Raw genomic sequence first — 16,775 nt, 5'->3', positions numbered from 1 at the left:
CTCCCTCGCCCCACGGCTGGAGATGGACCTACCCGAGTGCACTCCTGGACTTAGGGACTTCACCAGCTGCAGACAATGAATCCTGCTACTGGGGCACCAGAGGGGAAAGGAGGAGAGTGAGGGGTCATAAGAGCACCCACACTGGGTCAGACCAAAGGTCCGTCTAGCCCAGTATCCTGTCTTCCGAGAGTGGCCAGTGCCAGGTGCCTCCTAGGGAATGAACAGAACAGGTGATCATCAAGTGATCCATCCCCTGTTACCCATTTCTAGGGACACCATCCCTGCCCATCCTGGCTAATAACCATTGATGGACCTATCCTCCATGAATTTATCTAGTTCTTTTTTGAACCCTGTTATAGTCTTGGCCTTCACAACATCCTCTGGCAAAGAGTTCCACAGGTTGACTGTGTGTTGTATGAAGAAATACTTCCTTTTGTTTGTTTTAACCCTTCTGTCTATTAATTTCATTATGAGAAGCAGTAAATAACACTTCCTTATTTACTTTCTCCACACCCGTCATTTTATAGACCTCTAGCATATCCCCCCTTAGTCATCTCTTTTCCAAGCTGAAAAGTCCCAGTTTTATTACTCTCTACCCATAGGGCAACCGTTCCATACCCCTAATAATTTTTGTTGCCCCTTTTCTGAACCTTTTCCAATTCCAGCATATCTTTCTTAAGATAGGGCGACCACATGCCTGCACGCAGTATTCAAGATGTGGGCGTACCATGGACATATATATAGAGGCAATATGATATTTTCTGTATCATTATCTATCCCTTTCTTAATGATCCCCAACATTCTGTTTGCTTTTTTGGCTGCCGCTGCACGTTGAGGAGCTGTTTGCAGAGAACCATCCACAATGACTCCAAGATCTCTTTCTTGAGTGGTAACAGCTAATTTATACCCCATCATTTTATATGTATAGTTTGGATGATGTTTTCCAATGTGCATTACTTTGCACTTGTCAACATTGAATTTCATCTGCCATTTTGTTGCCCAGTCACCCGGTTTTGAGAGATCCTTTACGTAGCTCTTCACAGTCTGCCTGGGACTTCACTATCTTGAGTAGTTTTGTATCATATGCAAATTTTGCCACCTCACTGTTTACCCCTTTTTCCAGATCATTTATGAATATGTTGAATAGGACTGGAGCCAGTATAGACCTCTGGGGGACACCACTATTTACCTCTCTCCATTCTGAAAATTGACCATTTATTCTTACCCTTTGTCTCCTCTATCTTTTAACCAGTTACCGATCCATGAGAGCACCTTCTCTCTTATCCCATGACAGCTAACTTTGCTAAAGAGCCAGGGCTGGATTAACTTTTTGTGGACCTGGTGCCAAACATATTTGTGGGCCCCCCTGGGGAATGAAGAGGCCGGGGCAAGAGCACAGTGGGCAGGGTGGATTTGATTTAAATCACGAGTCAGGAAGACTCCATCTAATCATGGTTTTCTACATAAAAGTGCATTCTTGATGGTTGTTATAACCTTAATACACGTTCTTCACAACTCGGAGATACATGTAGGTTTCATTTTTAGAAGATAAATACCATACATTTTTAAACAGTGATTTATTTTGAAAATTTTTCAGACTAGTTTTACAGCTATATCACAAAATCAATGAGTGTCTGGTTATTTCATTTACCAAAGGTAGCTGAAGCAGATATTTATGAAGTTATTGGGAGGTGAACTATCTCCAATTCAACAGGTTAATCATTAATAGTTGGAGGATTTTCTTGCCAGGCTGTATTAGGAAGAGAACATCACCAGACAGATATTTAAATTGTTTTATTTAAAACAACAATGTTAAGTATTCTGGATATTTTTCTTTAACAGCAAACATAATAGTTTAACAAAAAAGCATATGTCCCTCACTTCTCACATTTATCTCCAGACTTCTTTTCCTTGTCCAGATCTAGTCTGCCCCCAACAATCTTATATTCATTGAACTTTTTAAAACTTTTCACTTTTAAAGAGAGGTAAGGGGTTGACCCTGTGTACACAAATTTGCAGTGGGACAATAGAGTTGAGGTCTGTTATTTCTCACTTCTGTGTATTGTTTATTTAAAACATTTTTGCTGTTAACAGGCATGTTACCTCTGGAGACACAAATCCACCATTTGAGAACGGCAAAACTAAGCATTTCTGATGGTATCTTCTAGACGGAGCACTGAGTCCCATTGGGTAGATAGAAAAATTAACCTAAATAATCTATACAGAAGCCTGTGGAACCCCATAAGATTGGGTCCCTAATCCATGAACTATTGGAACTCATTTACAAAACTTTTCTTAAACATGACATGAATATATTGTCTCATACTATAGAAATAAAATTTATAATCCCTATTCCATGATGAGATGTAATGTACCTTAATTAAAACTATCTTTAGGTATTTTTTCCTCAAAAATCCAATTTAAATAAAAAAAAATCGGATTTGAATTTTTTAAAAAAGTCATTGAGTTTTATCCACCCTGACAGTTGGGCATGGTGGGGGGGAGGATTGGTCCCCAGCTGGAGCGAGGCAGGGGCCGGGGGCAACAATAGCACAGCGGGGAATGGAGGTGGGGTGGGGGGGGAGGATTAGTCCCTGTTGACAGGAGCAAGGCAGGGGCTGAGGGCAAAAGCACAGAGGGGTGAGTGCTAGGGTTGGTTCTTGGAGCAAGAGAGGGACTGGGGGTAAACTGCAAGCGCAGCAGGGCTGGGGAGGGAGTAAACAGGGTCCCCCCCACCCCTGCCCACATAGAGGGGGTACCTACCTTTGCCCTGGCTCTAGCCCATTCTCTTCGTCTCGCTCTGCACTGAGCTGAGGGTGGGGGTGCTCTGAGCACAGGGTTGGGGGTGCAAGGTCTGGGAGGGAGTTAGGGTGCAGGAGCAGGCTGGGGGTTGGGGTGCAGGGTCTGAACAGGAGGTAGAATGAGGGAGGGGGCTCAGGGTTGGGGTGTGGAGCGCTTACCTGGGGCAGCTCCCATTCACTGTGAGGGGTGCAGGTGGGAATGTGGGGGGGAGGGTGCAGAAGCTCCCGTTTGGTGCTCAGGGTGGGGGTAGTGATGTGTGAGGGTGCAGGAGTCAGGACATGGCAGAGGCTGGGTATGTGTGTGGGGGATGCAGGAGTCAGGGCAGGGGTCTGGGGGGGTCTGGGGTCATGGGGGTGGTCCCAGCCCCCTGCCCTCAGTGACTCATGGCAGGGGGCTGGAGGGGGTATGCCCTGATTCCACCCCCTTCCCCAAGGCCTCTTTTCCGCTTCCTCCTGCTCCCTGGCTCTGGCAAACAGCTGATCGGCAGCAGGGAGAGGGATGGAAGTAGCAAGCTGGGGGAAGAGGCTGGGGACGGGGGAGCTTGGTTGCCAGCAGAGCTTGCCATGCAGGAGAGAGCAGGGGGTGGAGAAGAGCGCCTGGCCGGGGCCCCTTTGGAGCATGGGCCTGGCGCCCTGGCAAATCCACTACTGTTAAGAGCTTTTGGTGAGAGACCTTGTCAAGGCTTTCTGAAAATCTAAAGTACACTACATCCACTGGATCCCCCTTGTCCACATGCTTGTTGATCCCCCTCAAAGAATTCTAGGAGATTGGTGAGGCATGATTTCCCTTTACAAAAACCATGTTGACTCTTCCCCAACAAGATTCTTTACAATACTTTCAACCAGTTTGCCCAGTACTGAAGTCAGGCTTACCGGCCTGTAATTGCCGGGATCACCTCTGGACCTTTTTATAAATTGGCATCACATTAGCTATCCTCCAGTCATCTGGTACAGAAGCTGATTTAAATGATAGGCTACAGACGACAGTTAGTAGTCCTGCAATTTCACATTTGAGGTCCTTCAGAAGTTTTGGGTGAATACCATCTGGTCCTGGTGACTAAATACTGTTTAATTTATTAATTTGTTCCAAAACCTCCTCTAATGACGCCTCAATCTGGGACAGTTCCTCAGATTTGTCACCTAAAAAGAATGGCTCAGGTTTGGGAATCTCCCTCATAGGGTGACCAGATGACATGGGGGAAGCAAAAAAAAACAAAACAAAAAAACCACACACCACAACGGACACAGGACAAAGAACTAAAAATCGGGACAGTCCCGATTTTATCAGGATATCTTGTCACCCTACTCCCTCACATCCTCAGCCATGAAGACCGATGCAAAGAATTCATTTCTCCACAATGGCCTTATCGTCCTTGAGTGCTCCTTTAGCATCTTGATCGTCCAGTGGCCTCACTGGTTGTTTAGCAGCTTCCTGCTTCTGACGTACTTTAAAAAAAATAGCTATTACTTTTGGAATCTTTGGTTAACTGTTCTTCACATTCTTTTTTGTCCTTCCTAACTATATTTTTACACTTCATTTGCCAGAGTTTATGCTCCTTTCTATTTTCCTCACTAGGATTTAACTTCCACTTTTTAAAGGATGCCTTTTTGCCTCTCGCTGCTTCTTTTACTTCGTTGGTTAACCACAGTGGCTCTTTTTTGGGTCTCTTACTATGTTTTTTAATTTGGGGTATACATTTAAGTTGAGCCTCCATTATGGTGTCTTTAAAAATTTTCCACGCAGTTTGCAGAGATTTCACTTTTGACACTGAACCTTTTAATTTCAGTTTCACTAACCTCCTCATTTCTGTGTAGTCTCCATTTCTGAAATTAAATGCTACTGTGCTGGGCTGCTGTGGTGTTTTCCCTGCCACAGGGATGTTAAATTTAATTATATTGTGGTCACTATTGCCAAGCGGTCCAGCTGTATTCACCAAGGGAAGGTCATGCCTGACTAATCTAATCGCCTTTTATGATGAGATTACTGGTTCTGTGGATGAAGGGAAAGCAGTGGATGTATTGTTTCTTGACTTTAGCAAAGCTTTTGACACGGTCTCCCACAGTATTCTTGTCAGCAAGTTAAGGAAGTATGGGCTGGATGAATGCACTATAAGGTGGGTAGAAAGCTGGCTAGATTGTCGGGCTCAACGGGTAGTGATCAATGGCTCCATGTCTAGTTGGCAGCCGGTATCAAGTGGAGTGCCCCAAGGGTCGGTCCTGGGGCCGGTTTTGTTCAATATCTTCATAAACGATCTGGAGGATGGTGTGGATTGCACTCTCAGCAAATTTGCGGATGATACTAAACTGGGAGGAGTGGTAGATACGCTGGAGGGGAGGGATAGGATACAGAAGGACCTAGACAAATTGGAGGATTGGGCCAAAAGAAATCTGATGAGGTTCAATAAGGATAAGTGCAGGGTCCTGCACATAGGACGGAAGAACCCAATGCACAGCTACAGACTAGGGACCGAATGGCTAGGCAGCAGTTCTGCGGAAAAGGACCTAGGGGTGACAGTGGACGAGAAGCTCGATATGAGTCAGCAGTGTGCCCTTGTTGCCAAGAAGGCCAATGGCATTTTGGGATGTATAAGTAGGGGCATAGCGAGCAGATCGAGGGACGTGATCGTTCCCCTCTATTCGACATTGGTGAGGCCTCATCTGGAGTACTGTGTCCAGTTTTGGGCCCCACACTTCAAGAAGGATGTGGATAAATTGGAGAGAGTCCAGCGAAGGGCAACAAAAATGATTAGGGGTCTGGAACACATGAGTTATGAGGGGAGGCTGAGGGAGCTGGGATTGTTTAGCCTGCAGAAGAGAAGAATGAGGGGGGATTTGATAGCTGCTTTCAACTACCTGAAAGGGGGTTCCAAAGAGGATGGCTCTAGACTGTTCTCAATGGTATCAGATGACAGAACGAGGAGTAATGGTCTCAAGTTGCAGTGGGGGAGGTTTAGATTGGATATTAGGAAAAACTTTTTCACTAAGAGGGTGGTGAAACACTGGAATGCGTTACCTAGGGAGGTGGTAGAATCTCCTTCCTTAGAGGTTTTTAAGGTCAGGCTTGACAAAGCCCTGGCTGGGATGATTTAACTGGGAATTGGTCCTGCTTCGAGCAGGGGGTTGAACTAGATGACCTTCTGGGGTCCCTTCCAACCCTGATATTCTATGATTCTATGTATTCACCCCTTGGACCTGATCCTATGCTCCACTTGGGACTAAATGAAGAATTGCCTCTCCTCTGGTGGGTTCCAGGACCAGCTGCTCCAAGAAGCAGTCATTTAAGGTGTCAAGAAACTTTATCTCTGCATCCTGTCCTGAGGTGACCCAGTCAATATGGGGATAGTTGAAATCCCCCATTATTATTGAGTTTTTTATTTTAATAGCCTCTCTAATCTCCCTAATCTTCACAGTCACTATCACCATCCTGGTAGGCAATACAGCCTTATTATTAGGGCATGGAATTTCTATCCATAGAGATTCTATGGTACAGTTTGGTTCATTTAAGATTTTTACTTCATTTGATTCTACACTTTCTTTCACATATAATGGCACTCCCCCACCAGCACGACCTGTTCTGTCCTTCCAATATATTGTATGCCATGGTATTACCGTCCCCCATTGATTGTCCTCATTCCAGCAAGTTTCTGTGATGCCTATTATATCAATAGCCTAATTTAATGAGACACTCTAGTTCACCATCTTATGATTTAGACTTCCAGCATTGGTATATAAGCACTTTAAAAACTTGTCACTTTTTAGCTTTTACAGTACATGGTGTAATTGAATGGGGCTTTTTTTTCATTTGACTGTTTCTCATCAGATCCTACCCGTCAGAGGCGGATTTACAATGAAGCACACAGTGCCCTGGCACGGGGCCCCCCCAACTATAGGGGGCCCCAGGGCCGGGCAGCCCAGCACCGTCCAGCACCCCCTGCAGGGGGGCAGAAGCTGTGGGGGAGAGCAGGGAGGGAGCCATTTAAGAGGCGTGCTCTCCCAGCCAGGAAGCCGGGCTCCTGCTGGCTCCCGGGACCCCTGCTGCAGGCTGGCGCCCCCATGCACCATGGCAAGCAGGTGAAGGGCCGGTTGGGGGCACGCTGTAGATGAGGCATGCGCGTTCCCCTGGTGGGGCGTCTGTCCGCGCCTGTCCTCTGGACTCCGGGCAGCGCAGGTGCACTGCTGCTGGCCGCCCCTGGAAAAAAGCCTCGGGAAGGTAGCAGCAGGCCAGGGGGTCTCGGCTCTCGCACGCTGCTGCCACCACAGCTCCCTTTGGCAGCGAACAGGAGCAGCGGCAGGGCGGGGACACATCCACCGGCCAGCCAGGTCCGGTAACCCAGCAGCCGTGACTGGGACTGCCCCAGCCCTGAGCTCCCCCCCCCCAACACATACACACAGGGCAGCGAGCTGGGGTGGCCCCCACACACACCCAGCCCACCCCCCTGCCTTCACTCCTGCACCCCCCCACAACCCCAGCCCTGACTCCTGCACCCCCCTCATCCACCCTCAGCCCCCTGACCTCCCTGACCCCTGCACCCCCCACACACTCCCTGCCCTGACTCCTGCACCCTCCCCCACCTGCATCCCTTGCACCAAACAGAAGCTGCCCCAGGTAAGCGCTCCACACCCCAACGCTCTGTCCCAGCCCTGAGCCCCCTCCTGCACCCTAACTCCTAGCCAGACCCCAAACCCCCGCCCACTCCTACACCCTAACTCCCTCCTAGGCCCTGCACTCCCAGCCCTGAGCCCCCCCCCCCCCCCACACACACACTCTCTCTCCAAGTCTTGGGCAGACCCCGCACCCCAATGTTTGGAGTTTTTTTTTAAATTATATATATAAAGCACTCTTCTCCAAAGCCCTTTACACTAGTTAGCTAACAGTACAAACAATATTTGGAAAGATCATTAAGTGGTCTGCCTCGACCTGTAGCGATTTTCAAGTGGTCTGTGGGGAAAAAAAAAGTTAGACTACAAAAACAATCAAGGTACCTCACGGTATTTTCATTTACTTCCTATTACTTACAATATAGGAGGAGGATGAAGAAAAAAAGAAGGAAGAACAGGGATGGGGGAAGATCAGAGAGAATGTGCTTTTTCTTGGCTGGGTCCCAAGGGGGGGCCCCAAAAATGAAGCTGAGCACAGGGCCCCACCAACTCTAAATCCACCACTGCTACCTGTACTTTGTCATCTTCCCTCCTCTCCTCCTTATGAGGACAGAGAATCTCCATTAATAGATCCTCCCCGAAGGGAGGTCTCTGTCTGAACCACGTGCTCCTTCGCACCTGTTGGCTTTCCCCTAGCCCTCAGTTTAAAAGCTGCATTGAAGTAAAAGCATTGAAGTGTTCTAGTCCTTGCCTACAGACAGCCCCCCAACCTGAAGCAAATACTCACCAGCAACCACATACCACACAACAGAACCACTAACCCAGGAACCTATCCTTGCAACAAAGCCCGTTGCCAACTGTGCCCACATATCTATTCAGGGGACACCATCACAGGGCCTAATCACATCAGCCACACTATCAGAGGCTCGTTCACCTGCACATTCACCAATGTGATATATGCCATCATGTGCCAGCAATGCCCCCTGCCATGTACATTGGTCAAACTGGACAGTCTCTACGTAAAAGAATAAATGGACACAAATCAGATGTCAAGAATTATAACATTCATAAACCAGGCGGAGAACATTTCAATCTCTCTGGTCACGCAATTACAGACATGAAAGTTGCGATATTACAACAAAAAAACTTCAAATCCAGACTCCAGCGAAAAACTGTTGAATTGGAATTCATTTGCAAATTGGATACAATTAACTTAGGCTTGAATAGAGACTGGGAGTGGCTAAGTCATTATGCAAGGTAACCTATTTCCCCTTGTTTTTTCCTACCCCCCCTCCCCCAGACGTTCTTGTTAAACCCTGGATTTGTGCTGGAAATGGCCCACCTTGATTATCATACACATTGTAAGGAGAGTGGTCACTTTAGATAAGCTATTACCAGCAGGAGAGTGGGTTTCTGTGTGTTGGGGGGGGGGGGGGGGGAGAAAACCTGGATTTGTCCTGGAAATGGCCCAACTTGATTATCATACACATTGTAAGGAGAGTGATCACTTTAGATAAGCTATTACCAGCAGGAGAGTGGGGTGGGAGGAGGTATTTTTTCATGCTTTGTGTGTATAAAAAGATCTTCTACACTTTCCACAGTATGCATTCAATGAAGTGAGCTGTAGCTCACGAAAGCTTATGCTCAAATGAATTGGCTAGTCTCTAAGGTGCCACAAGTACTCCTTTTCTTTTTGCGAATACAGACTAACACGGCTGTTACTCTGAAACCTTTAATTTTAAGAACAACTGAAATGTGCTAACATTATGAATTGAACTGTGCACCAACACTGGGTGGACCTGTATTACACAATGTTCCAGTCGGTGACAGTGTTAGAATGTTAACTCTCATCCTTCAGTTCACAAGGTCTCTTCTCGCCTTTGCCCTTGTGAAGTGAATCACAGCATCAGAGAGAGCCAAAGACTGGCCAATGGCATGTTCAAACAATAAATTAGCAAGCAATGTCAGTCTCTCATTGGCCATCGTCAATCAAAGATCTGTTTTAATGAGCCCAAGCTTCGAAGAGCCGCGCTCCCCACCCGTGTTGGTTTGTGCCTGATCCCTGTAAGACAGGTCTGACCCACGGAAGTGCTCTGAGCTGTATGTACAGGCGCCTTCCCCATGACAGTGGGGTGGTGTGTAGGAATGGGCTGGTATGGCCCACAGACTCATTCCTTCGTAATCCAAAATGGAGCAGCTTCAATGGGCAGGAGTGAAGGAGGCCCCTGAATATGCCCTCACCCAGCAGACAGGGCTTTGTCTTGAGGCGTGGGAGACCTCTGCTCGGATACGGGCTGCCCTGCAGGTGGGGGAGGGGAGTTGAACTGGGGTCTCCCACAGCCCAGCTGAGTGCTCTGGGGTAAAGAAGGGGGGCCTCTGTCTCAGCCCCTTTTGTGTGGAACGAGGCAGGCGCCCCACTCATTCACACAAGACACCCCCATCTCAGCTACCTGGCTCCAGAGAGGGGTTCCCGCTCATGGGCCACAAGCAGAGCTGGGTGCCTTCTTAGGTGTCTAACTCCATGCGTGGGGCAGGGCTTCGCACACATCCCCTTGGCTCAGCATTGTCCATTGGCTGGCATAGGCAGTTCCCTACCTGGTGTGCTGGCTTTTGGGGTCCCATCCGCGAGTGTCTGTCTCACCCCATCCGTTGTGCCGGGACCCGGGCCCCCCCAGTGCAGGCTGCCTGGATCCCATCGTTGGTCTGCTAATGTTCTCAATGACCAAAAGTTGGGGCACGGGGGTGATACAGAACATCACAGCACCTAAGTCCCTTTGTGGATCCAAAGAAACAAACCAACCCGCTCCCCGAAGAAGCAGCTGTAGGCAGGGGCCTGCCCCGCGGGTGAGAACTGGCGCTGGTGCTAATTAACCCACTAATTGTCGGGTTATAGCCGAGGACGACAGCAGGTGAGGGCAGTGGCTTCAGCAGACGTTCCTGAGCCCCTCGGTAGGCGCTGGTTGGACGGGTGAAGAATAACGAAGGGTTAAATCTGGTTTCAGGATGAGAACTGGATGCTGGTTTTTGAAATGTGCCCAGAATGTTGCCCTCGTTACCCCGTGAGGGAAGCGGGAATCTGCTGTGATACTGGTGACCAACAGGCCAGGTTGGGGATTGTGCAGAAGGGCTGGGAGTGGTGGTTTGGAACCTTGATGGCTCCCATCAGCCAGGACAATCGACTGTGGATCGCTCTGTTTGCAGGCAGGCCTTCCTGTGAGTCAGGCTGGAAGGAATGAAGGCTTGGGGTCTTACAGTGACCTGTGACCATGTCACCTGGTACTGAAATCCATCTTAAACCTGGTGCTTTTCCATTGGGGGGGGGGGCGTGGGACCCAGAGAGACAAAGGATTCCCGCCTTGTGCCAAAGCCATGCTTCTCCTGGGGCAGGGGGCTGGTGTGATGGGGTGAGGGCACGACTGGCCGCAGCAGCAGCGATGAGCCAGCAGGAGCTGGCTGGGATCAGCATGTACCAAGGGAGGATCCAGAGAGGCAGCGGGAGCCCTGCTGAGCCAAGGACTGACTCTGACCATGTGAACGCTGTGTGGCTGGCAGCAGAGGCTGGGGCCTGGAGGGGACAGGAGCCCCTGATAAGAGCAGGAATCACAGGTGCACATGCAGCGGCTCTGTTGGGATGGGGGGGGGAGTGTGGAGCTCAGGGAGCAGGACATGGCAACGCCCTGGCTTCCACCACCAGGAACCCTCACCTCAGCTAACCCAAGGACAGTCAGATTCCGTGCTGCGGGCACTGATCAGTAGTTACCTTACGCCATGGAGGGGCTCAGGATATCTGCAGATATCTCGTTGGGCTGCACACGGAGGGAGAACACCCGAAGGCCCAGTCTGGGAGTCCTGGAGGGAGCAGGCCTGTCCCATGGCATGGTCTGGCACACTCCAGGGGTCATCCCCAAGGGGCTGGTTGGTTACGGGCCATAGCCCAGCCCCATGGATCCCGGACAGCGTCACCTTGTTACAGTAATAAATGTTCTAAGTGGGAGAAATCTGCTTTTATTTGTGTCCAGAATTAAAAGAGAGATTTCACAGGGGTGGCAGATGGTGACAGGGCCCCTAACCATCACAAATGGCTCCCCCGGGCCCAGACCATGACACTGCAGAGGTGGCACCCAGCACCACTCTTGCCCAGCAGATGAGGGGGCGATCGCGGTGGAGCCGGGCGGTGGTCTGGGGTCCCTGCCGGGGCGATCTCATTTGGCAGGCTGGGCTGTTGGGGGTGCAGAGCTGGGCTCTGCTGCTCCCTCCCCAGGCTCCCCTGCCAACTTGTCTTTTGTCCCTAAACCCTCCCAGGCAATGCTGCCTCCATGGAAACCAGGTGGGGGCTGCTGTGGAGACTGTGGCGGTTGCTACGGCTACGGTACCAATGGGACATGGCACAGCTCAGCAGAGGGGTGGGCATCGGTGGGGGCAGGGCAGCTCCATTGCTGCTGGCCCGAGTTTAACCCCGGGGGACTGTGAAGCAATGGGGCCGGAGTCCCGGGAGCGATGGGAATGGCTGGCCAACACGTAACCTCCCTCCGCACAGGCAGGGCCTGCAGTGAGCCCCGCCGGATGTAACAGGTGAGACGGGCCTCTGGGGGAAGGGCCATAAATACCCCACCCCCGACCCATCGCCTGTGCTTGCATGTGACCAACACCCCTCACCCACCTGGTGCCTGGCAGGAGGAAGGGCAGGGGGATGGGGAGTGTGCGTCTGCCCCCCAGCACCAGCACATGCCCCGAATGCTCGGCCAGCAGGGGAGGCTGTGGGGCTCTCTTGGCGCCATGGGGCCGCAGTACCCAGCTCTGTCCTGAGCCAGCGTGACGCCAGCTGGCATCTTCACCCCACTGCAGAGATCCAGGAGTGGGTGCTTCGAGCCACTCCCAGATACCGCCCTGCCGCAGGCCAGGCGGGGGGCAAGCGGGTGGGTCCTGTTGTGGCCAGCTGGGATCGAGCCATCGCTCGATTTATCCCTCCACTGTGCCCATATTGGGGGTGTGGGGATGGCCCCCCATTGAAGGGGGTGGAGGGGCAGGTATCCCCCTAGAGCTAAGGAGGGAGGGGGCAAGACGGGGCTTCATTCCCATGAAGAAGGTCTCATCTGTGCTGCTGCTGGGCCAGGCAGGACGGATACACAAGAGACAGCCCCTGCCCACCAGATTCACAGTCTAACTGGACAGCAGCTCAGCTAGAGTGCCACAGCCAGGGAGAGAACCCAGGTGTCCGGCTCTCAGCCCCTCCCAGCTCTAACTACTAGACCCCACTCCTTCCCAGGGCTGGGAATAGAACCCAGTCATCCTGGCTCCCAGATCCCCAGCTCTAACCCACTAGCCCACCCCCACCCCCATGTGGGGGTGAGGATGCTGTGAGCCTGGTGCATGCTGGGGCAGTCACTGGGTTCCTCTTTGTGATGTCTCCAGGCCCCTGATGTGCTGGCCCTATGGCACCTGGGAGGGAAGGGTGGGGAGCAGGCTCCTGTTAGCTCTCAACCCCCCTATGGAGGTCTCCATGGCAACCTGCCCCACCCAGAGCTCACACTTGGATACCAGCAGGTTGCTGTGGATACGGTGCTGCTATTTGGCAACACAATACACCCTAGGGACAGGTGTCTTGCTCAGCAGGGACCAGAGTGTGTATGTGAGGGGGGGGCCTGGAGGGGTCTAGAGCCAGGGCCATATTCTCCCCTGGGGCCTGGTTGAACCATTAGTCTCTCCTGCCAGCCAGGCTGGCGCAGCCTTGCAGGTAGGGGATTGGCAGTGCCTGGCTGGCCAGGGTTGTGTCTGGGAGGCCAGGAACTCACCCCTCCACAGTTACCCTCCTGAGCTCTGCTCTATGGCTGGCAGTCATCCCTGCCCTTGCCCCAGCCCCACATCTAGCAATGACCCAGCTGTGATGAAGTGGGAATTTTCTGTAGTATTTTTATGAGTCCAGTGTGTGCCTCAGTTTCCCCTGTACTTTGCATGGCTAGCCAGTGTACCCCCAGACAGTACAGTGTCAGGGGGTGGGGAGAGGGGCTGCGTGTCCATGTGTGTCAGTCACCTCCCTGTCTGGGTGGAACCAAGAGTCCTTAAGGAACGGCTGAAACTGACCCAGATGAGCCCAGGGCCAGAGAGATGATGCCAGCTCCAGTGACTCCAGGCTCAACGCTCTCAGCAGGGAGCGGGACACAGACCCCAGCAGGAGACGAGGAGGTGACCAGCAGGGATAAGTATGGGCTCTGGAAAAAGCTTCTCCTGCCCTCTCCTGGGAACTGACAAAGGAAGAGACTGAGCCTGAAAATGGCATTTATCCCAGCTCGCCTGGGCTCGAGGCTGACCAGAATGGGCTCTGCTTGACCCTTCCTCTCTCTGCGCTGCCCAAGGATGCCCTGTGCTGTGTGCCAACAAACCCGACTGCTTTGAAAACGCCACTGGGTGTCATTGTCAATCCTGGCTGAGGTGCATGGATCCCTGCAGGGTGGTGAAGGCTGTCGCTGTTGGACGCACTGGGGTAGAGCAGGAGGCTGGAACCCAGAGGTTCAGTCTAGGAGATGGTGAGGACCCGTGGCCTGCCCTGGAGAAGAGCGAGACCCCTTGGGGGTCTGGCACACTAAAGGGTTTCTCCGAGAGACTTTTCCAAAGTTGGGGGTGTAGCACCGATCCTGCGGATCTGTGACCCCAGCCCTGCCCTGGCCCCCAGCAATGACTTGGCTCTGCCCTGGCCCCCAGCAGTGACCTGGCCCTGTCCCAGCTCCACCCTGGCTCTGCCCCAGCCCTAAGCAGGCCTTAGCCAGGCAGGGACATCTCTCCCGGTGCCCAGACCCCAGCCATGTCAGCAGATGCTCCCCCTCCTGGATGTTCCCCAGGACAGTGGCCTGGGGTTGGCAGGGCTCCCCAAGGGCCATGTCTAGTCTGGCTGGGTTCCACACCAGGGCCAGTGAGCACCCACCCGTCTCCCGCACGTCCTGGTGTGAGGGAAGTAGGGCCGGCTGTGGGGTGGGGCTGGCCCTGCAGCTCCAGTTCAGCCCCCTCACCCCATCCCTAAGGGATACCAGCCTGTCTCCTCCCACAGGGACCAGGCCGGGCCCGGCAAGGGAAGAGGGGGTCACCAAACCCAGAGGTGGCCCTGGACACAGGGGCAAAGAGACCTTCACATACCTGCTCCACGGCCTAAGAGGCACAGCCTGACCCTGCAGCTCATGGGGGGGCAGTGTCAACCCCCCTAGCCCAACCCTGCACTGCCTAACTTCCCCAACACCCGAAGTAACAGCTGCCCCCCGCCCCCATCACTGGCAGGGCTGCCCCCCACTCCAGTGGGCACCGTGCTCTGGGCTGGGCACCACCAGGCTTAGTCAGGCGGGGGCGGGATGCAGGGCAGGAGGTTAGGTAGGAGCCTGGGGGGGAAAGTCGGGGGAGGGATGGCTGTCCCTGCTCCCTCCTGTGCTGGTGCCACACAGCGACCTCTGGGCTATTGATCCATGGTAGAAAGAGCCAGGGGACAAGGGCCGCGGTGCCAGCCTGGGGCCAGGGAAGCCGGTCGAAGCCAGACTGGGCAGGTGGCAGCATGGCCCGGGCTGCTGCTCCTCCACGACCTCCCCCCATTCCCTGCATGGGTCTTCGGGGGCTGGGGGGGGGAGCATGAGGTGGAGGGGGTTAGTTTCATTGGAATAAATGGGGTGAGAGCACAGAGACCTTGGCCTGCCTGGTCCTCCAGCAAAAACGGGCACTGACAACCTGCTTAACCTGTTCCTGAGGATACAGCGCAGAAGGGAAGGGAAGCACAGCACCTGTCGGGCTGTCAGGGTGCCCACAGCCCCTGTTTCCCCTCCCGTTAGCAGGAGAGAGTTTTCCTAGGGACCCCCACCCGCAAGGGTTATACCAAAGATGGAACTAACCGCCCTTTCGGGGAGAAGAGACGCAGTGAGCTGGGCTGGGGGCGTCGCTGCTGTTAATGTGCGATCCCGCTTCCTAGAAGATAAAACAAGACAAACGCACAGTGGGGAGAAAAGCCAATGCAGAGGCTGTCTCCAGGGCTGGCTCTCATGTGCAGCCTTCCTGCCCCAGGGACCCAGCCTGGCCCAGGTGGATCAGCCACTTGGAGAACTGGCAAACTTGTACCAGCGCCAGGTGGGGTAGACCCTTGCTGGAACTGCCCCTCAGGCAGGGCGCTCAGCACCCAGCTTGGAAAGGACGGAGATGCTCATTAAGCAGGAAGGGAGCGGGGAAGAAAAGTGACACAGGATGGACAGAGGGTGTCAGCAGGCACCCAACTTTCACCTCCTGAGTGGGGGTAAGGATTTCGCCGGCGGCACGCCAGCGGAAATGTTAGTGGGGGCACAGTCAGGACATGTCAGGATGATGAAGATGCAATGTTGGATGTGCCATGTGCCAATGTGCCATGTTGGATCCTGGGGTCCCAGGAGATGGGTGGGGGGCAGCCTGGATGGGGAAACTCCCTCCTCGCAGACCACACTTCACCATTTTGATCCCCCCAAAGTCTTTTCCTGTGGACCCCCAAGGCAGGGCAGGTATTTTGCCCACCAATTAGGTCTAGTTTCCGACACACTTGTTGATGCCCTGATCCCATGCCTCATTGCTTACCCATTGCGCTCTCCCACGCTGCTGGGGTGGGCTGAGGAGAATGTTTCGCACTAATCCATGCCCCTGTCTCCTGGCACTAATCACACAGCAGGCTCAGTTGGACTTTTGTTCCCCTGGACACATGAGAGTCCACAGACCAGAATCAGCCCAGGGTGGGGTGGGACGTGCAGGCAAGCCCCAGCCCTATCCCCTGAGCCTGGTATTTGCCTGGAGACACAATGCCCCGGTTCAGGTCACAGGCTGCTGAGTGCCGTGTGCCCATCTCAGCAGCCCAGGACCTGAGGGAGGCCCCCAGCCACACACCCAGCCTATGGCCCGTATGGGGGCTCCAGTGCTGGATGCGCCTCATCGTGTCTCCCCCAGCCCCGCACCCGACTGGCCAGGAGCACAGAGCAGGGTAGCTCCTGGCAGTGCTGCAGGGCAGGGTTGCCCAAGACTGGCTGGCAGGCCCTGCTCCCCACTGGGATTGGGGCCATGGCAGCACAGAGCTGACACTGGCCTCAGCTCAGAACCCTCCTGAGTCAGAGAGGGCAGACCGTGGGTGCTGGAGTTTGGGGGGTACAGTGTGCTCATCATGGGGGTTGGGGGTGAGTGGGGAGTGGTTCTGGGGATGTGGGAGCTGGATGCTATGGCGGCTGTATGGGGAGCACAGGGTGCCCCGGAGAGGTGCTGGTGGGGGAGGAGCTGCAGCAAACTGGATGCTCAGGGAGATGAGGTTTGGGGGTGCTCGGGGGAGCTGGGGATGCTAAGAGCTGGCCACTGGGGGAAGGGGTGTTGGGGAACCAGACAGACACTTTGTCCCAG

The 16,775-nt window shown here is 53.2% G+C and overlaps 1 long non-coding RNA gene across 1 annotated transcript; it reads right to left on the bottom strand.

The window, feature by feature from the left end:
• Nucleotides 1-7,631: 7,631 nt before the first annotated feature.
• Nucleotides 7,632-16,301, bottom strand: LOC125629398 (uncharacterized). Its single transcript, XR_007354410.2, has 4 exons — nt 15,972-16,301; nt 15,266-15,338; nt 11,161-11,363; nt 7,632-10,623 (listed from the first exon to the last, which is right to left on the bottom strand). It is a non-coding gene; the product is annotated as an uncharacterized LOC125629398 (long non-coding RNA).
• Between the last annotated feature and the right edge of the window lie 474 nt (nt 16,302-16,775).

The sequence above is a fragment of the Caretta caretta genome, chromosome 23 (genome assembly GCF_965140235.1).
Source record: "Caretta caretta isolate rCarCar2 chromosome 23, rCarCar1.hap1, whole genome shotgun sequence".
NCBI classification, from domain to species: Eukaryota; Metazoa; Chordata; order Testudines; family Cheloniidae; genus Caretta; species Caretta caretta.
The sequence above is the reverse complement of the archived record's forward strand: the minus strand, read 5'-3'. Positions and strand labels throughout refer to the sequence as shown.